The sequence below is a fragment of the Periplaneta americana genome, chromosome 2 (genome assembly GCF_040183065.1).
Source record: "Periplaneta americana isolate PAMFEO1 chromosome 2, P.americana_PAMFEO1_priV1, whole genome shotgun sequence".
Lineage (NCBI taxonomy): Eukaryota > Metazoa > Arthropoda > Insecta > Blattodea > Blattidae > Periplaneta > Periplaneta americana.
In genome coordinates this window covers 88119069-88141300 of record NC_091118.1, presented here as the reverse complement: position 1 = coordinate 88141300, position 22232 = coordinate 88119069, and the positions used below count along the sequence as shown (strand labels likewise).

Sequence of the window (22232 nt, the reverse complement as noted above, 5' to 3'; positions counted from 1 at the left end):
AGAGAAAGAAGCAGAGTTTTAAAGCAACTGAATGAACAGTTAGGGAGGAGATCCTCCTCTGAATCAGCGCATGGGCGGGAAATAGAAACCAACTGCTCTTGCAGCAAACTCGCTACCGCTTCCATCTAACGATGCTGCATTCAACCAGACTATAACACATCTAGGAGGAGGCACAATAAAAATAGTTTTAACGCAAAGCTATGAAAGACACCATATAAATCTTTTTCAACTCATAAATCAAAACATATTAATCATTGCATTTTATATAAGCTACTACTCATGGTTTGAAACTTTCGAGGATATCTGAAAGCTGAAGTTAGATTTATATAAAACAAAGAGGAAGTAGTTCTACGTTAGTATCGCAGATCTTCTTGGCCCCTGAAATTCACTTCCATTCATTGTCTACTAGATAGGACAACAGCCAAGTTGTCAGTTTTGTACAAATATATTTGAAATTGAAAGTACGCCAAACTACATTATTTTTAACACAAAAAAAAAATTAATCGGCCACCTGCAGCTTTGAGCAATAATGGTAGTATGACTTTATAACTGACATTCTTCAAAAGCATGTGATACTGAACTTGTAAAATATATGTTTGGCAACACAGACCATGTGAGTGGGTGCAGTGTTCTTGCTTTCATAATAGATTATTTCTCATTCCCACTTCCGTAAAATGGTTCTGATTATATGTTAGTAGCTAGTCTCTACCAACACGTGTGATGCTGTAGTGTGCGCTAAAAATGCTGCGAGTTTGTGAATTTCCTTGTAATTGTTAATTTGTGCAATTATCCACCAATGAATGGAAGTGAAAACATATTTGGACAATTTAGGAAACTCAGTTTACAAGAACAGATTATTGCTATACTAATGAGAAGGCCAACCCTAACACTACCTGGTGTTACATGTATGCATGTAGGCAAATTTGTAGCATGTTTCTCTCAAGAAGGTGTCATTTTGCGCCGTTAACTTGTTTCCTCCTCTTAAGAATATGCAGGAGCCGCCACTGAAGATTTTCTTATTTTAGAAGCTCTAGTTGATGTTTTTTTTTTTTTTTTTGCATCTCTTCTAAGAGTTTTGCATGGTCTACAATACCAGATTCAAAATGTTTCATTTGTGCTGCGAAAGTTAAACTCTCCACACTTTCCGATGAGTTACTCGACACTTCAGTTTTCCTGCGTTTAAACCTAGTACTGCTCTCTCCAAATTCTGTGATTTTCCTCTCTTCCCTTGAGTAGGTTTTACAGCATTCGAGTCGTACACACTCTCTTTATCCAACCAGTGTTCATTGTTTTTCAAGAACCTATCAATCATTTATTTGATTCATTGATGCTGCAAAACAGTTCACCACAAAACCGGAAAATGCTTCTTTATAATAATTTTACATGATCAGAGGGCTTTTCTATATAAGCTTTCGCTATAACAAACCGAAACAGAGCATCTTTCTGCAACTCACACCTACCCTTTCTCTTTATACAAAATCTGAAATAATTCCCTTTGTGAACAAAGGTATTCCATTCTGAAACCAAAATAAGAAATGTAACCTTTGTGGTTTTACAAATATTTCTATATATTTCAACAAATTAGTCAAATTAAACATGTTTTTCTTTGTGAAATAATAATAAATTAATACTGAAATTATCCGAATTTTAGTAGGTTAATTTATCATTACACAAACAAATGAATTTAATTAAATTTTATCAAAATGGACAAATATGGGTCAATTTTCCATTTAAGACCACAAAGTAAACATGTTAGACAACACATCCATTAAATAAACAATATTGGGCAATGTCGGGAAATTTCTGCAGGTCTGTATAAAGAATAAGCTTCAAATTCTCAAACTACAAATATACATTCTATAATAATATTATGTCCGAGCCACATATAATATTTCAACGGATCAAAATAGGTATAATATAATTGTCAAAACTTAGTTTTACACAATCAATAATAATATTTGCTTCTTAATTCATAACAAGGACACAAAAACAACATTTGAATCTCCCATGTAAAACACGGAGCCACAACACTGAAACCACGACACTTCATCCACACACTTTACAGGCTCAGTAACAAATGAGTAAAGGGAATTCTACTAAGAGATGACAGTTTTATGACTGCCAGACTATATGGAATCTGGGGAACTGAAATAAACAAGATAAAATTAAAAATGAAATCAATATTTTTGGTCAGTTTTTGAGCCTCCGGGAAGCACTGTGCAGTGTATGGGACTAGTGCCCACCCAATTATGAATTTGTGGAGCTACAGTAGGTAGCGAACACTCAGTTCTGGAAGTCAGCTATAAAAGCAGGGAAATCATCATGCTAACCACATGATATGCGTTTGTGTATCTGTGTGTGTGTGTCTATGTATCAGTCACGAAGACATCCCCAATATTATTTTTTTATTTGGCTTATTTTATGATGCTTTATCAATTGCTATGATTATGTAGCATCTGAGTGAAATGAAGATGGTAATGCCAGGGAAATGAGTTCAGGGTACAGCATCAGAAGTTAACCTGCATTTGCTTTAATGGGTTGAGGAACCAGTTAACTTGTCCCAACCGGGATTTCAACCTGGACCTGTTCATTCACAGTCAGACATGCTAGCTAATACTACACAGAGGTGAACCCAGTTATTGGTAGATAGGGTAAGAAAAGAGCAATAATAATGGAAACCAATTGAGAGATTTTGCAGAATTCAATGATTTGAAGGTCATGAACAACTTTTTCTTTTTTATGAAAAAAAAGTTAATAAATTCACATGGTCAGCTAGAGTAACAAAATCTATATTGAACTAATGTAATAGATATGCATATGTTTAGGGGAGCCGACATATAATTGGACCATTTGCTAGATGTAGCAAAGATAGCACTTCTAACAAAATGGAAACAAGTTATATGAAGAATTTTTTAGTAAGGAAGACGTTTATAAAATTCATCTTTTGGAAGAGGGAAGTATTGCACAGCTTTATCAGAATAGAATAGAACATGTTACCAATATTATTACCACTAAAAATGCAAATATATACTGTGTATGAAACTACATGATAATTATATTGGAATAATTTTAAAAAATCATAATTAACATAGTACAGAACCAGAAAAAAAATTCAGGTGGCCCAAATTTTGTTTCTGGGTCTGTACCACAAAGAATATGTCACATATAATCATTTATGGCTATAAGCAATGAAAAGACAACACGTTAAACTTATATTCCCCCTACTTTCATATATTATTCTGATTCTGGTACAAATCCAGATTTATTACTAGTAACATCAGATATCCATCACGAAACCAAGAAAAAAATAATTGAAGACCCTGGATCTGGCCATAGAGTCATCATTTCTTCTATCCATCTCCACCAAAATCGAAGAAAAGAACCTTACAATACAACAACAACATGGAACTTTAAGAAAGCGGATTGGAAACTATTTACAACAGAACTAGACGAACACCTCAAGCTCAACACACCACTAATGGAAAATACAAAACAAAATGCTAACAGATAGAGGAGATATAGCAAATGCATTTAATAAACACTACTCAAATTCTCACAGATTACATCCCAATGTCAAAAAACCCGACAAATTTATCAAAAGAGAATTACATAAAAATAATAAAAACAATAGTACTAGTAATATCACAACCTGAAATATTTAATCAAAATTTTACTTCCGAAGAATTAACTATAGCTATACAAAATTTAAAAACCAAGAAATCTCCTGGTCCCGACAACATTCATTCCGAATTTTTTAAGCATCTGGGGGAAAAAGCCAAGTCTGTACTTTTACCCATTTTCAATTTATCATGGAACACCTCAATTCCTGCAGCTTGGAAAAAAGCAATCATTGTACCAATTTACAAAAAAAGGGAAACCTGCTCATGATGTTAATAGTTATCGACCAATAGCACTATTAAGCATGATAGCAAAAACCATGGAGTCCATGATCTCCAACAGATTAACTTGGTATTTAGAATCCCAAAATCTTTTATCACCAAGACAAGCCGGCTTTCGACAACTACACTCTACCAATGAACAAGTCATACGCCTCGGCCAAGAAATAAAAGACAGTTTTAACAAGAAAGAAGATACCTTGGCAATATTTATTGACTTTCAGTTAGCATATGACTCTGTTTGGAGAAATAAATTATTACTAAAACTCCAGAAATTAGGTATCTCCAGCAATATGTTCAGATGGATATCAGAATTCCTTAGTCAAAGATTCATTGCCACTAAATTCAATAACTCACTTTCTAGTTACAGACAAACATATCGAGGTCTACCTCAGGGCACTGTCCTCAGCACAACTTTATTCAATATTTATATAAATGACTTACCCTCCCTATTAGAGGAGTCAAACATGAAAACAGCACTATTTGCAGATGATATAGTTTTGTGGACTTCCAGATCTTACAGACATAGAGACAAAATTCAAAACTCTGCTCTTAAAGCTCTAAATCAACTACATATGGAATACATCAAATTTGATGACACTCAATTTAAGCAAAAGTAACTACCAAATATTTTCACTTGGTAAAAAAGAAAGAGAATTCAATATCCAATATAATGGCTAACACCTTCCTAGGACTTATAAATCCAAATATCTTGGAGTTATTTTCGATAGTAAGTTAACATGGAGTAACCATTTGAAATACATTTCTGAAAAACCTCGTAAAAGATTCTCCCTTCTAAAAAGACTAACAGGAAAGAAATAGGGATGCTCTAGAAATACTTTGAACACTACATACAAAATGTTTATACAGCCAGTGCTCACATACTGCGGAGAAATTTTAATTATTTCACCTTTTATAAACGAAACAGAATATGTTCAAAACCAAGCTCTCAGGTTCATTACTGGTGGAAACAAAACAACTCCAATAGATTCTATCAGGGGCGTATTTTGCGGGCTACCGGCGGTAGCCCAAAGAAATTACAAAAGAAAAAGTTTATAATATAACATAATGTAATAATTTTATATTATTAGTTTTACCATAGTAATTAAAATTAAAGTAATTGTTAGATATATTTTGTGTAATAATAGGGTCAGCGGTAGCCCAAACCCTTTAACCAGTATACGCCACTGGATTCTATGAGATTCCTCACTAATATTAACAGCATCAAAATGACAATAGAAGAAAAAGCACTGATTCAATATGAAAAACTTATCAGATTACCAGGAAAAAATTGGCATTCATAGTCCTCTCTGTAGCTTGAAAATCATATCCATGGTTCAAGAATTAAAACAGAAAATCAATATACCGAATTTAGAGGAAAACTTACAAATTAAACCAAACCCTTTAACTCTATTAAATATAGAATATAATCTAAATTTAACAGAAGAAATACTGAAATCAGAAATAAACACTGAAATAATGAAACAATTGTCTTTAGAGACAATTAAAATTAGGTACCCTCCACAAAACTGGCTTCATTTATACACTGACGAATCCTTGATCTCCAGAGAACAAGGTGCTTGTGCAGGTGTTACGTGCTGTCTCTTCTCACTTTATAGATCTCTTGCATATGGAACAACAAGTTTTGATGGAGAAATCATTGCAATAAGTGAAAGTCTCAGGAATCTTCTATGCCACATCAATAAATTTAAGAATGCAGTTATATTGTCAGATTCCAAAGTAGCTATTCTGTCAATAGTCTCTAAACACACACCTTCATCTCAAACAGCAGAAATAACTAAAATGCTCTCTCAATTAATATCACTCAATAAAAGAAATGTATTCCAATGGATCCCATCCCATTGTGGAATCCTGGGAAATGACAATGCGGATGCTTTAGCGAAGAAGGGCAGCACAGACCTGTTACTAAATCTATGTATTACCTGTGAAAAGATTTATTGAATCTACATACTTAGACTTCAACAAACAAAATTTGATAGCACAATCTCAAGGGAAAAAATGGAACTCTCTGCATCATAATCCACAATTAATTCCCGATTTACCACGAAAATCGTCTGTAGCTGCATTTAGATTGGCAACAGGCCATGACTGTTTGGCCAAACACCTGTATAGAATTGGAATGTATCAGTCCCCTAACTGTCCATTGTGCAACTCAAACCAAGAAATGGATTCGGAACACCTCAAAATCTGTGCTTCAGTGGCAGACCATGATAATATCTTTGAAAAATATTGGAGTGCTAGAGGTCAAATGACTTTATTGTCAAATGCCTGGCATTAGAAAACAACAACAACTTATATGAACATTATTATAATACGGATACAAACTGAATAACTAATTAAATCGAATGTACAAGATAAAAATTGAAAAAAGCAGAGAACAACATATTACAAAGGTTACACATAAGACATAATATTAAATCAAAGACATAATTACACCAATTTTTCTTTTTTAACACTTATAAGAGATTTACAAATTATGACAGTAGTATAAGTTAGTGAAGTCACCGGCTTAGCTCAACCGACCTGGAGTTGCACTTGAGCACAGGTTTCATTCCTGCTTGGGCTGATTACCTGGTTGGGTTTTTTCCGAGGTTTTCCCCAACCATAAGGCGAATGTCAGGTAATCTATGGCGAATCCTCAGCCTCATTTCACTATCACCACTACCATCGACGCTAAATAACCTAGCAGTTAATACAGCGTCGTTAAATAACCAAGTAAAATTTTAAAAAATATATTTTGAATGAAATTAAACTACTGACAAATTTTTAAAAATCTCACAAAGTGAGTGGAAATAATTACAACTACTTACATTTGCCTAGAGAATACTTCTCACAATACAATTTAAATTATCAGATAAACAAGCAATAGTTGAATCATTTATTGTAAAAACATCACAACCGGCATTTTTTACAAAATGCGTTTTTTGTGGATTTTGATTGCCAACATGAATGCGCATCTTTTGATATAAAAACTTTACATCTAGCATGACTATAACATGTAAAAAATTGGACAAGAAATATGCATTTATTGTAAAAACCCCAGAATTAATATTATATGGTGTTTTTCAAATAAACTAGACTGCCACACTAGCTGACAGCTGCACTGTCGCACCCAACAGCTGATTTCAGTCACAGCTGAATCAGTGTTTTGTTTTGTCTATTGCTGATTAAGTGTTGCCCTTACTATTATTATCTGTTTTGTGTATTTTGTTACAAGATGGTTAGTTCAAGTGATGAAAATGTTGCTAATGAGGATTAGTGAGAACTCGTCTAAGTTCAAGGTAAAACGAGTCACAGCTAATGATATGGTTAACTTCAAAGCTTGGTAGCGAAAATTTTATAAGCTATCTAGCATGTCTGATTCATCTTATGGCCGTGGTGTACCAAAGGATAAAAAGTTACATTTTAAAATTTCGAAGGTGAATGAGTTTTTCCACAAAAAGGTAAAGTTCTTTGTAAAGAATTCATTGACAGCATTCGAATTCCTGAGAAAAGTGTTTGTGCTAAAAATTTACCGTTTGAACTGCCAACAGACCTAGCTTATAACAGCTAAAGCTACGGGATGAAGTGAAAGGATTCTACACAGAACTGTATATATGGCCTATCAGCAACAAAGATAGTAATGCCAGTGGAAGCAAAGACTAGAAAAATAATAAGTGCTGATAAGAAAAATATCTGTTGCAACAGAAAAAACTTTAATTTTTTGTGATTTTATACTGTAGTTTTTACATAGATTATAAAGTTTGTTCATATTTACTTTCATTCACTCTGATACTTAGAAAAAGGCAATGCTTTGCTTAGTTTCAGTTTGTTTGTTGGAAAAACTCCATAACATCCTAATTAATCTAATTTTTTTGGGGACTTCATATGTATTATAAAACATAACTAATGATGAATAAACCTCATATTTAGCAACTAATATCACTTCTTAAATACATTTTGACAATAAAAATAAAAGTAATGAAACTGAAGAGTTTTTGTTTCCCAAAAGCTTAGTTTTTGTCACTTGTGGGGTTTTAGAAATAAACAATTCAGTTACAAACTGAGTGAAAATAATGGCGGCTATTTACATTTCTTCAGAAATGAACAGTGTCATTTAACAATGTGATCATATTTATTTATTGCCAAACTGCCTTCCACTGAAGACAGACTTTAAGACTCAGTAGGCCTGTACTCACAATGATTAATTTTGGTATAGAAACAAAATAATATTAGCACTATACCAAAAGCAGGATGCAATGAAACATAATTCGGGTAATTTAAACAATGGTTAATTAAAATTTGACAGGCACAAATGACTATTAACGTCAATCAAATATATATTTATTACCACAGTCTTTTTTTTTTTCTCTAATGCAAACATACGTTATTAGTATCAAACCCCTCGTTTTTACAAAAATTAATTTTTTTTCTTCTAAGAAATAGTCTACCCTATAAAATATTCTCATCTTCTGCAAACTTACTTCAAATTTAGAGACGAATCCCCTAAGTTGATGACATTGGTCGCATGTTGTCGTCAGTGTTGCCAATAGAGGATTTTCTTAGCTTTTCAAGGGCCGGACCTGGAATGAATCCATGCACTAGGCTCAGAATGGCTCATTTATATTTTTATTGTTCAAGTCTGTGTCTGTCGGTTGCCTAAGGTGGTAGCTGTGAACTCGATGCTGACAAGTGGGCCATCCTGCTTCAACCAGGTCCCATCTCCAGACTAGTATCTGATAAACTCTAGGGCCCAGAGCCTCAAGCCCTTCTTCCTATGTCAGCAACAGAAACCTGCACAAGGCTTCACCTCAGCCTATTTTTAACTACTACAGATGATAGATGAAATGAGGGGAAGGTGAAAAGAGTTGATGGAATGAAAGATTTTAATGGGAGTACCCAAGAATGTCTGCTTTGTCCACAACAAATAACAACATCTGGCCAAGGATCAAACCTGGGCTACCTGAATGGAAGACCAGCTTGCGAGCAATGAGCAACAGATGCAGCCAACGGGTGCTTAAGATACCTAATCATTACCTAAAAACATAACAAATGAGATAGCTGAATAAAAAAAAATCACTACATGAAAATCATCTAAACATTATGACGTACTTCTACACATTGTATTGGGCTCATGGCCTTATTTAAGAGTCTTGCTGCCTTAGGCTATGCCTAAGTTGAAAATTACATTTTCACAGCTTCGATAAATATTATCTTGAGCTAACGTGAACCGGTACAGTCTGTGGTCCTTGGAGAGCCACTCTTTCTCAGCTCTACTTATACATCTGACGTGAGCATCCTTCAGATGGTTCCTAACAGTTATTAAACACCAGGGAAAATTGAGTGGAATTGAGGAATGGATTTTCCCGAACCAGGTCCACCAGCATAGCATCCTGAACTTGAACTGAAACATGTCACAAAGCCAATCCTTGCTCGTGAGTAGAAACCCCAGAGGCCCTGTACTGCGCTACCTAATAGAGGTGGGGTGCATAGGCGGAGAGAAAACCATTTCCTTGGGGGGGCAAAGCAAAACCATAGAGGTTATGGAGGATATCATTTACCTCCGTTACAGTTTGACCGTAGTACAGTATATCGAAATATGATTATTTAATAAAGGTATTTTCGAGGGTCCCTATCACCACGGCATGGCGCGTCCTCAGGTTGTGGATAGAGGAGACGGCCTCCAGATATGCGAATATATTGAACAAGCAGTCATGGACAGCCGATAAGGGGTGGTCCTCCAGCTTGGGGGTTGGGTGAAGGGCTAACAACCCATCACCGTAAAAAATACAGCTTGTTACGAATCCCTACCATAAGCCTCGGAATGGGAAATGCGTGTTATTATTCAGTTGAGAACTTTTATCATCTAGTCTGCTGTCAAAAAATCTGAAAGTTAATATTTATAAAACAGTTATATTACCGGCTGTTCTGTATGGTTGTGAAACTTGGACTCTCACTCAGAGAGAGGAACATAGGTTAAGGGTGTTTGAGAATAAGGTGCTTAGGAAAATATTTGGGGCTAAGCAGGATGAAGTTACAGGAGAATGGAGAAAGTTACATAACACAGAACTGCACGCATTGGCTTCTTCACCTGACATAATTAGGAACATTAAATCCAGACGTTTGAGATGGGCAGGGCATGTAGCACGTATGGGCGAATCCAGAAATGCATATAGAGTGTTAGTTGGGAGACCGGAGGGAAAAAGACCTTTGGGGAGGCCGAGACATAGATGGGAGGATAATATTAAAATGGATTTGAGGGAGGTGGGATATGATGATAGAGACTGGATTAATCTTGCACAGGATAGGGACCGATGGCGTGCTTATGTGAGGGCGACAATGAACCTTCGGGTTCCTTAAAAGCCATTTGTAAGTAAGTAAGTAAGTATTTTCGAGGGCATGTTTCTTACAGTGTTACATTCACATCCGCAATGTTTCGGACCGAGTTGTATAAGGCTTGAACTGTAGGTTTACTACAAATTATATTAGGACATAACTTAAAACAATCTCCCTCTTTTTCCCTCTCGTACAGAAATACATGCATACATCAATAAAACTACATAACCAGTGGCAATTCGTGATACTTTTTGTATGTAGGATATGAGTTTGACGACTGATAACCAAGACAGAAGAAGATGATGATGATGATTATGATGATAATAACAATAATAATAATAATAATAATAATAATAATAATAATAATAATAGAGCATGCAAAATCAATACAAGTAGGCCTATGTTAGTCTTTGACTCACCCTTCTGGAACTGGCAATTTATTTGTAGTGAAGTTCGATTCTCCTCCCCTTTTTAGTTGCGAAGATGGCTCCTAAGCCATTGAACTGCCCGATATTTACCGATGCTCCATCGTACGTTTGCGCAATTAATTTCTTGCTACAGTTAAAATCGTCTAAATGATCGAATACAACTTCAGATATTCTTTTGGCTGTCCTGTCATCTGAAAGTCCTGTTAATTCTTGTATTTATTATAGCTTATTTTATTTATCTTTATGTAATTTTGTTTCTTATTCATTTTATTTTTTATATTATATTGTGACAGCCCGTCGAGACTCGATCACACATCCCTCAGAGGGCAGGGTGCGCGTGGAAGTATCGGGCGACTGAAGCTGCAGCCACGCAAACTAGAGGGGCGCAACGTTAGGGGAAGGGCGGCACGCTGGTGCATGCCAAGAGGGGAAGAAAGCTAACTGCGGCGCGAGGTGAAGGGGGAGCAGCATGATAGATTATTCTCGAAAACGAATTGTCCAGTAACGGAAACGTCCGGAAGGCCCGCAAAGCGTTGCCTAGCAAATAAAAGGAAGCCAGCCTCCAAGAGGAGATCAGATTTGGACAGCAAGCCAGTTAGTCTGGTGTAGCAGTGAAGCCAGCTTCGAGACCGGAGTTCGACTTGAGTGTGTCCGCAGCTGTCAGCATCCTGGCCAGTGGACTGTCGCCGGAAGTCCGGAGTTCGAGTGCAGTGGACCGCAGTTGGGGAACCTGAGTTCGAAGTTCAGTTGACTGTCTCTGAAGGTCTGGGGTTCGAGATACTGTGAACTCGAGTGACGGAGCTAGAAGAACTAGCCAAGGCAAACGAACTGTGAACTGAGAACTGATAGTTCTGTTTTGTAAATAGTGCTTTGTGAACATTAGTTAAGATTAACAGTTCATTGTTGTTCTCAATAATCCAAGTAAATTGTCATTGTCGTCGGTGGAATGCAATAACGAATACTGTGTTACTGTGTGGAGTGGAAATCCCATTGTTGACGGGAGTATTTAAACTAAATTATAAAGTGACTATTGTTTTGAAATAAAAGCTACATTCTTGTTCTGTATTAAAGTTACAACTGGTGTCAGAAGTGGGATATTTATAGACATAATGGAGAACCTACAGCAGATCCTGCAAGCCATCACGGAAATGAAAGCAGAAATGAAAAATGAGATACGTGAAGTAAAAGCAGAAATGAAAGACGACATGAACAAGCACATCAGTGAGGTGAAGAACGACATAAGTGAAGTAAAGGCGGACATGAAAAGTGACATAAGTCAAGTGAAAACGGAGATGAAAAGTGACATAAGTGGAGTGAAAACGGACGTCTCTATGCAGATTGGTAGCGTTTCAGCCCAAGTAGATGGAATTGTTAGCATCGTGAAAGACGAACTTAAAGCCGATTTTGACAGACTAAATGAGAATTTTGCAACTATAAATGAGACAGTGGCTGAACTAAGACAGGATGTAGACCAGTTTGACAGGAAAATTCGCGCTCTCGAACGTCGTCAAGAGGAAATGAGTGAGTTGCTGGACAAGACGAGTGTGTTAATGGACCAACATGCTGAAGAAAACAAGCACATACTCGCGTTGGTGGATCGCCAGGCTAGAGTTCAACAGTCCGTAGAAAGATCAGCGACAGAATTGAGGACCTCTTGTAGTGGCCCTGTGGAACCATCGCCCTCAGCCAGACATTGCAACGTCAAGGCGCTGAAGTTCGATGGTACGACGTCTTGGGCGATATTCCGTCGCCAGTTCGAGGCCATTGCAGAGCACAATGGGTGGACGCCGGCAGAGAAAACTACTCAGCTGCTGGCCGCGCTTCAGGGACAGGCGTCGGATATTCTTCACAGCGTTCCTGAAGACGGGACAGCTGCTGAGATTATGGCGGCCTTGGAGGGACGTTATGGTGACCATCAACTTGCGGCAGCATTCAGGACCCAACTGAAAACGAGGGTCCAACAGTCAGGCGAGTCCCTACAAGAATTTGCAATGGCGGTGGAACAACTGGCCCATAAGGCCCTCAGGGGCCTACCTACTGACTTCATCGCTGGGGAGGCGGCCTAGATCTTTGGCAGCAGAGTTCAAGACCCCGAAATCAGACAACAGCTACTCTTGGCAGAGCATCGCACCATCAACGCAGCTCTGGCAGCGGCCCTCAGGATGGAGGCAGCCAAGTTGACGGCGAACGTCTCGACATCGCATCGGATTAGGAGCGTCGCGGCAGCCGACATCGAGGAACGTCAACCAAAGTCACCCGAGCGAAGGAGACGAAGAGTGCCCCACCTGCTGGTCCTGCGGCGAACCCGGACACTTAAGAAGGGACTGTGACCGATCCGGTCACAAACAGGAAAACTAAAAGGGGCTGATGCGAGGAGGGGCACGTCGGTGCAGTCATCACCATCCCCTCGGCTGATCTTGAAGATGGTTAACAGAAGATGTGACGATGGGCTGATTGCTGACGGATGGATAAGAGGCCGCCCATGCAGAGTACTGGTAGACACCGGGGCGTCGCTTACCATCGCCAGAACAGAAGTCGTGCATGGCCTACGTGGGAGGATGCCGCTGTGCTGATATGAGCTACGTACTGCTTCAGGCGAGAGCCTGCCCATCCAGAAAGAGGTTTTCCTGGATTTCACCTTGGGAAAGAGGAGACTGGAGATGTGGGTGTTCGTCGCCAACATCACTGAAGACGTCATCTTGGGACTCGACGCCATGTGGATCTTCGATGCAACGGTGGACGTCCGGCGCCGTATCCTCCGTTTTGGTCAGGATGAAGTGTTCCTGAGGGACGTCGAAGACCAACCCATGGCCAGCAAACTCACCTTGGAAAATCATGTGACAATCCCAGCAGGTTGGACGGACAGCCTAAGAGAAACCTGCTCCTCGATTCGCAACAACTCCGATAGAAGGGGTTTATGTGGCCAGATCCCTACTCCCGAACCAGAAAGTGGTACCGGTGAGGGTCCTGAATGTCACCAATCGGGACAAGGAGGTACCTAGTGGAACTGTACTAGGTAGTGTCGAGCCAGTGGTATCTGTGACGTCTCTGGCTGATAACGAGGAGTATCACCGACCACGTCCAGATCTAAACCCATCACTGAAAGAGTTGGCTCGAGAATTGGCGGAGAATTTGAGCAAAGGAGAAAGAAGACAAGTCCACGAACTACGACAGATTAGCCAACTCTGCATGATTCCAGGAGGGAGACCTGGTGTGGCTGTATCGACCTACCAGGACCAAAGGAAAATCACTGAAGCTGCAGTGTGCCTGGGATGGACCATACCGCGTGGTGACCCGGATCAACGACGTAGTGTACCACATCCAGCGACAACCCCGAAGGAAGATGATGGTGGTGCATCTGGACCGACGAGCGGCCTACCAAGGGACTGCCCGGGACGGACAGCCCTAAGGAGGAAGCAATGTGACAGCCCGTCGAGACTCGATCACGCGTCCCTCAGAGGGCAGGGTGCGCGTGGAAGGATCAGGCGACGGAAGCTGCAGCCACGCAAACTAGAGGGGCGCAACGTTAGGGGAAGGGCGGCACGCTGGTGCATGCCAAGAGGGGAAGAAAGCTAACTGCGGCGCGAGGTGAAGGGGGAGCAGCGTGATAGATTATTCTCGAAAACGAATTGTCCAGTAACGGAAACGTCCAGAAGACCCGCGAAGCGTTGCCTAGCAAATAAAAGGAAGCCAGCCTCCAAGAGGAGATCAGATTTGGACAGCAAGCCAGTTAGTCTGGTGTAGCAGTGAAGCCAGCTTCGAGACCGGAGTTCGACTTGAGTGTGTCCGCAGCTGTGAGCATCTTGGCCAGTGGACTGTCGCCGGAAGTCCGGTGTTCGAATGCAGTGGACCGCAGTTGGGGGACCTGAGTTCGAAGTTCAGTTGACTGTCTCTGAAGGTCTGGGGTTCGAGATACTGTGAACTCGAGTGACGGAGCTAGAAGAACTAGCCAAGGCAAACGAACTGTGAACTGAGAACTGATAGTTGTTTTGTAAATAGTGCTTTGTGAACATTAGTTAAGATTAACAGGTCATTGTTGTTCTCAATAATCCAAGTAAATTGTCAATGTCGTCGGTGGAATGTAATAACGAATACTGTGTTACTGTGTGGAGTGGAAATCCCATTGTTGACGGGAGTATTTAAACTAAATTATAAAGTGACTATTGTTTTGAAATAAAAGCTACATTCTTGTTCTGCATTAAAGTTACAATATCATTTTAAATTATTTTATAGCTTACTTTATTTATCTTTATGTAATTTTGTTTCTTATTCATTTTATTTTTTTTATATTATATCATTTTAAATTATTTATTATTTCGTTTATTCCATTCTTTTAAAATGACCAATGAACTGCATTTAAGAAGGCTACAAGGATACTTGCCATGTATTGTGGGTCCCTATCACCATGGCATGGCACGTCCTCAGGTTGCGGATAGAGGAGACGGCCTCCAGATATGGAGGGTAGCTGCGAATATATTGAATAAGCAGTAGTGGACAGCCGATAAGGGGTGGTCCTCCAGCTTGGGGGTTGGGCGAAGGGCTAACAACCCATCACCGTAAAAAACAGCTTGTTATGTATCCCTATAATAAGCCTTGGAATAGGACTGATTCTCTGGCACGACCACAGCAAAGGAATAAGGATTTGAGATTTGGCACTTGGAACGTAACTAGTCTTTATAGAACAGGAGGGGTAACATTAGTAGCAAAAGAACTAGCTAGATATAGAATAGACTTCGTAGGAGTACAAGAGGTTAGGTTAGATGGGAATGGCATATCACAAATAGGAGATTACTTGTTGTATTATGGGGAAGGAAACAATAATCACCAATTAGGAACAGGATTCTTTGTTCATAAAAGAATAAAATCAGCAGTAAAAAAGGTCGAATTTATCAGTGACAGGTTATCATATTTAGTTCTTAAGGGTAGATGGTGCGACATCATAGTTATAAATGCTCACGCCCCTACAGAAGAGAAAGACGACCATATAAAGAATAGCTTCTATGAGGAATTGGAACATACTTTTGATCAGTTCCCTAGATATCACATGAAAATTTTATTGGGGGATTTCAATGCTACAGTTCATTCCAGATGTCCTGGGAGAGAGAGTCACAGACATTACGTGACCTTCAACTGAATGTCGCCACGCCATTGGCTGTCAAGCGGGAGATAAGAGTAGAGCATGATTCACTGTAACTTGCTTGTCTTTCCGGCAGTTGTGTTTCGACGCTGTAATAGATTGAGTAAAATAAATGTTCACTACTATTGTTATTTTAACAACAACGTGTACAAGTGTCATTGATTTGCGTTAGGCATTGAACTGCAATATTGCGAAGTACAGATTAGTTTTATATAGTTTTATATAGTGTGTTGTGCATAAATGAATGTAGAGTGCTGACATGAATGACGATTCTCAACCAGGGTGTTCTGGACATTTGCCAGTCAAGAAGCACAAACGGGGAGAAGGGTTTCATACGAGAGAAAAAATACAGATTATAAATGTATATAAGACTCTTGTGAAAGATAACCCTGAAGTATCTTTTACAGACGTAGTTTCAAAAAAGTGTGTTCAACTTTGGGAGTAGAGAAGAGCAGTGTGTATAGAATATTAAATGAATATCGATCTACGGGCCAAGTAAAAAAAAAAAAAAAAAAAAAAAAAAAAAAAAAAAAAAAAAAAAGTAAAACTATATTAAATACAACCGATGATTTCACAAAGGCTACGATAAGGAGTAAAGTACATTCATTTTACTTGCGTAATGAAATTCCAACATTGGACAAAATTCTTTCAGCTGTTAACGAAGATGACATAAATAATTTCAGTAGAACTACCCTTTACAGACTCCGTTTGCATATAGGTTTCAAATTCGAAAAAAGAAAGAGAAACAGTTATTTACTGGATCGGGATGACATTGTCATATAGCGCCGCAGGTACCTTAGAGATATTAGACGATATAGAGCACAGGGCAAAACTATTTATTATATGGATGAGACTTGGCTCAACGAAGGAATTACCAGGGGTAAGGTGTGGCAAGATACGAAAATAGTTAGTCCTAAAGATGCTTTTTTAAAAGGTTTAAGTGTCGGTTTGAGAAATCCAACAGGAAAAGGAAAGTGGCTAATTGTAGTGCATATTGGAAATGAAAATGGGTTCGTAGATAATGCGTTATGGGTGTTTGAGTCGCATTCTACGAAGGAGTACCACGGAGAAATGACAGGGGAGGCATTCCATGAGTGGTTTGGGAAAATACTGCCTAAACTAGAACCGGGAAGTGTTATCGTACTTGATAACGCCCCATACCATACAGTGAAGAAGGAGAAGTTACCCACAACCGCTTGGAGCAGGGATAATATTCTGGAATGGCTTAAGTTTAAACAGATTCCGCTGGACAGTGAAGGGCTGTTGAAAAAAGAGTTGTTGTTCCTTGTCTCACAGCATAGAAGTACATATGACAAAAACGTAGTAGATGAAATGGCAAAAAACCATAATATGACAGTGTTACGACTACCAACGTACCACTGTGAACTCAATCCAATTGAGTTAATAGGGCTCAAGTGAAAGGTTATGTGGCGGCGCGCAATACCACATTTAAATTACAAGCGCAATACCACATTTAAATTACAAGAAGTAAGAAGGCTACTTAATGAAAGTTTCGAACACGTAACAGCTGAAAAATGGGCAGACTGTGTTCGCCATGTGATAGTGACAGAAGAACCTCGATTGTGGGACATGGACAATATAGTGGAGGAGGTTGAAGAAATGGTCATCAACATCGGAGAAGACAGCACTTCAGAGAGTGAATAAACACGAAACGGTGATAACAAAAGGTACGTGTAATATTACATTACATTATTTTCTATCTATCTGATGGTGCTGCAGTTCAGTTTCGAACCTTGGCCCCTCTATTATATTATTTTACTCTCTATTAAAATTCCAGACAATGTTCATTAATAATTTCGCAAAGTCAGTTTGGCAGCTTGTGACCCGCGCTTTTTGTCTCTGTCTGCTTCTGTTTACTTGCATTCCCAACACATCTGGAATAGAGTATAAAGTAGGACGGGTGGATATTTTTAGACCAACTATTGGAAAAGAGAGCCTACACGCAATTAGTAGTGACAATGGAGTTAGATTAGTCAACTTTGCCACATCGAAAAATTTAATTGTCAAAAGTACAACATTCCCCCATAAGGATATACATAAATATACTTGGACTTCTCCAGATGGATTGACACACAACCAAATAGATCACATCTTGATAGATAAACGGAGACATACTAGTATAGTAGATATTCGAACTTTCAGGGGTGCAGACTGTAATTCTGACCATTATTTGGTGATTGGAGAATTAAGAGAAAGATTATCAGTAGCCAAGCGAGTAGAGCAACAAGTTAATATTACTAAATTCAATATTTTGAAATTAAAGGACGAGGAAGCTAAGCAAAATTATCAGATCGAAATTTCGAATAGGTTTGCCACTTTAGAAAGTTCCGACGAAGTTGAGAAAGAATTAGATGTTAATAGCGTGTGGGAAAATATCAGAGATAGTATCAAAATTGCAGCTGAGCAGAGCATAGGTTATTATGAAACTAAGAAAAAGAAACCGTGGTTTGATGAAGATTGTTGCATGGTAGTAGAAAGAAGGAAACAGGCAAAATTGAATTTCTTACAGGATCCAGTTGAGGAGAAGAGAGATAATTATTTCAATGAAAGACGGGAAGCAAGTCGTACACTTAGGAATAAAAAGAGAGGTTACTTGAAGGAAAAACTGAATGAGGTAGAAACAAATAGTAAGAATAAAAACATTCGAGATTTATATAAGGGTATAAAGGAATTTAAGAACGGATATCAGCCAAGGGTAAACGTGATCAAGGATGAGAATGGTGACTTGCTTGCAGACTCTCCATCAATCCTAAACAGATGGAAAAACTATTTTGCGCAACTACTAAATCTACATAGGCCAAATAGAAATGATCGGGACGAAATTGAAATACAAACTGCTGAGCCATTTATACCGGAACCCATGCTTTCAGAAGTCGAAATTGCGATAGAAAATCTGAAAAAGTTCAAGTCTCCAGGTATCAATCAAATTCCAGCAGAATTAATACAAGAGGGTGGGAGTGCATTATATAGCGAAATTTATAAACTTGTACTTGCTATTTGGGAAAAGGAAATTGTACCAGAACAATGGAAGGAGTCCATAATTGTACCTATTTTTAAAAAGGGGGACAAAACCAACTGTGGTAACTTTCGAGGAATATCACTTTTGTTGACGTCGTACAAAATTTTGTCCAATATTCTTTTGAGACGATTAACTCCGTACGTAGATGAAATTATTGGGGATCATCAGTGCGGTTTTCGGTGTAATAGATCGACTATTGATCAGATTTTTTGTATTCGACAGATAATGGAGAAAAAATGGGAGTATAAGGGTACAGTACATCAGTTATTCATAGATTTCAAAAAGGCTTATGACTCGGTTAAGAGGGAAGTATTATATGATATTCTTATTGAATTTGGTATTCCCAAGAAACTAGTTCGATTAATTAAAATGTGTCTCAGTGAAACATACAGCAGAGTCCATATAGGTCAGTTTCTATCTGATGCTTTTCCAATTCACTGCGGGCTAAAGCAGGGAGATGCACTATCACCTTTACTTTTTAACTTCGCTCTAGAATATGCCATTAGGAAAGTTCAGGATAACAGGCAGGGTTTGGAATTGAACGGGTTACATCAGCTTCTTGTCTATGCGGATGACGTGAATATGTTAGGAGAAAATCCACAAACGATTAGGGAAAACACGGAAATTTTACTTGAAGCAAGTAGAGCGATCGGTTTGGAAGTAAATCCCGAAAAGACAAAGTATATGATTATGTCTCGTGACCAGAATATTGTACGAAATGGAAATATAAAAATTGGAAATTTATCCTTTGAAGAGGTGGAAAAATTCAAATATCTTGGAGCAACAGTAACAAATATAAATGACACTCGGGAGGAAATTAAACGCAGAATAAATATGGGAAATGCGTGTTATTATTCGGTTGAGAAGCTCTTATCATCCAGTCTGCTGTCCAAAAATCTGAAAGTTAGAATTTATAAAACAGTTATATTACCGGTTCTTCTGTATGGTTGTGAAACTTGGACTCTCACTCAGAGAGGAACATAGGTTCAGGGTGTTTGAGAATAAGGTGCTAAGGAAAATATTTGGGGCTAAGAGGGATGAAGTTACAGGAGAATGGAGAAAGTTACACAACACAGAACTGCACGCATTGTATTCTTCACCTGACATAATTAGGAACATTAAATCCAGACGTTTGAGATGGGCAGGGCATGTAGCACGCATGGGCGAATCCAGAAATGCATATAGAGTGTTAGTTGGGAGACCGGAGGGAAAAAGACCTTTAGGGAGGCCGAGACGTAGATGGGAGGATAATATTAAAATGGATTTGAGGGAGGTGGGATATGATGATAGAGACTGGATTAATCTTGCACAGGATAGGGACCGCTGGCGGGCTTATGTGAGGGCGGCAATGAACCTTCGGGTTCCTTAAAAGCCATTTGTAAGTAAGTAAGTAAGTACAAGGATACTTGAATATTTTTATTGTATTGGGTCTCCATCACCCAGAAAGAAGGGTCGTAGTATTAGGATAAGCGGTCATATCCTCAAACTCGGTTAAATACAAGCCATACCCCTCCCTCCGCACTCTCCTCTGTCCACTAACTTCCCTGCTAGAAAAAAACTGTTTGCTGTAAGATATTTGGGTGGTTCCTCGGAAATTATTTCTGAACTGTGCAGTGGCGACAACTCACGACAGAATATGCAAGCTTAAAGGAAATTATTGCGTCGGGACGCATTGAAAATCAAAATCTGTAATTAAAACGTTTTCTATCCTCAGAGGCACGAAATTAAACTGTAGGATCATTGTCATATCTTTCATGGAGGAATTGCCACTGTACGTAACAGTGCTAACAGAAACTTCTTAATATAAAGTTTACCTTCCTGAAGATATCATAATTATGAAATGCAAACTCGAATTATTTTATTTAATCTCGTCTTTAAGTTTACACATTATACCAGAATCACGTTTCTTTTTCCTGCATTGTTGTGCTGTATGTTATTCATATTCTCCAAGTGGTGGCCTGAAAACCTGCAGACTTGTAGAGGCTGTTACAAAAGAAACATTACAGTGCTTCCATTCCTCAAATGAGATACTGGTATAGAAATTCTTACATATTCAGAAATTTAAAATAAATATTATAGTCCAGATACATGATCTGAAGACATTAATTCAGTGATCATCAACTCGTGTATGAACAGGCGCGGGCAATGATTGGCTGATGCGTGCTTACTGTAGAGGGCAAGGACCAGTTTGTGAACAGAGGCGGTTCATGCCATCCATTCAAACAAGAGATATGAGGAGCAGAAAACACTTCAAAACGTAGGGCACACTGAAGAAATACAACTTACTAATACATTATACAACTCACAGTAACGAATATGGCAAATACGAAAGTGAAGAGCATTCAGCATTAATTCAACAATTGAAGGAGAATGAGCTAGAAATTGTTTAAGATAACAATACCAGTGAATCGGCTGTGTGACTCAGTTATAAAATTTCACTTTTAATAGTAAGACATTAGAAACCTTTTGAAGATTGAAAATTTAAAGAATGTTTAATTACAACTGAAGAACTTTTCTCACAACAAGTGTAGGAGTTTCAATCTATCAGCTTGTCTCCTTCACCGTGATGCGTCCCATCCAAGGATGTTCAGGTGCAACTAGTAATTATTTGTCATTCTTTCATTTCTTATTCTTTGGTAGATGAAAGTACTGATGTAAGCAATAATCCCCAACTGGTGATTTTTGTAAGAGGCGTTATTGAAAACCTTCAGATTAAGGAGAACTCTTACATATTGTTCTTATAAAGGATACTATTACGGTTCCGATATTTTCATGCAGAGGCCGTAGAAATTAGTTTGGACTTCCTTGGAATAAACTTATATCCTTGGCAACCAATGGTGCTCCTTCCATGGTTGGAAGTGAAACGGGTGTAATAAGGAGTCTAAGGGAAGAAGTGAAAAGCATTAATTTATCCCATTAAGTTATTTCTAATCACTGCATTATACTGTACACCAACAAAATTGATGTGCAAAACAAATAAAAAATGGTGTTATGAAAGTAGCCCAGTTGGAAAAACCACCAACACAATTAGATCGAAAGGCCTCACTCATTGTCAATTTAAGTCTTTCTTAACGAATGTCATATTATAGTAAAGTGCGGTGACTAAGTCGTGGCAAATTATTGGATAGATTCTTTGAACTGAGGGAGGAAACATCATCGTTCACAGAGAAAAAAGAAAAGCCTATATCATAAGTGAAAAATGAAAAAATGGATTTGTGAATTTGCCTTCTTAATGGAATTATCTGAATGCTTTAAATTGTTTTCGACAAGGTAAGAACAAGATTATTACACAGTTATATGACAGAGTGAAGGCATTTAATACAAAACCACCTCTAATTATGGAATGTTAGCTTAACTAAAAGGATAAATTACAGCACAATTTTCAAAATTAATAT

At 38.3% G+C, this 22232-nt stretch overlaps 1 long non-coding RNA gene across 1 annotated transcript in view; it reads right to left on the bottom strand.

The window, feature by feature from the left end:
* Positions 1-1034: 1034 nt before the first annotated feature.
* LOC138694393 (uncharacterized) overlaps positions 1035-22232 on the bottom strand; it is a 31016-nt gene continuing 9818 nt past the window's right edge. The window contains exon 2 of the long non-coding RNA XR_011330921.1: positions 1035-8479. This is a non-coding gene — a long non-coding RNA (uncharacterized lncRNA). The remainder of the gene's footprint in view (positions 8480-22232) is intronic.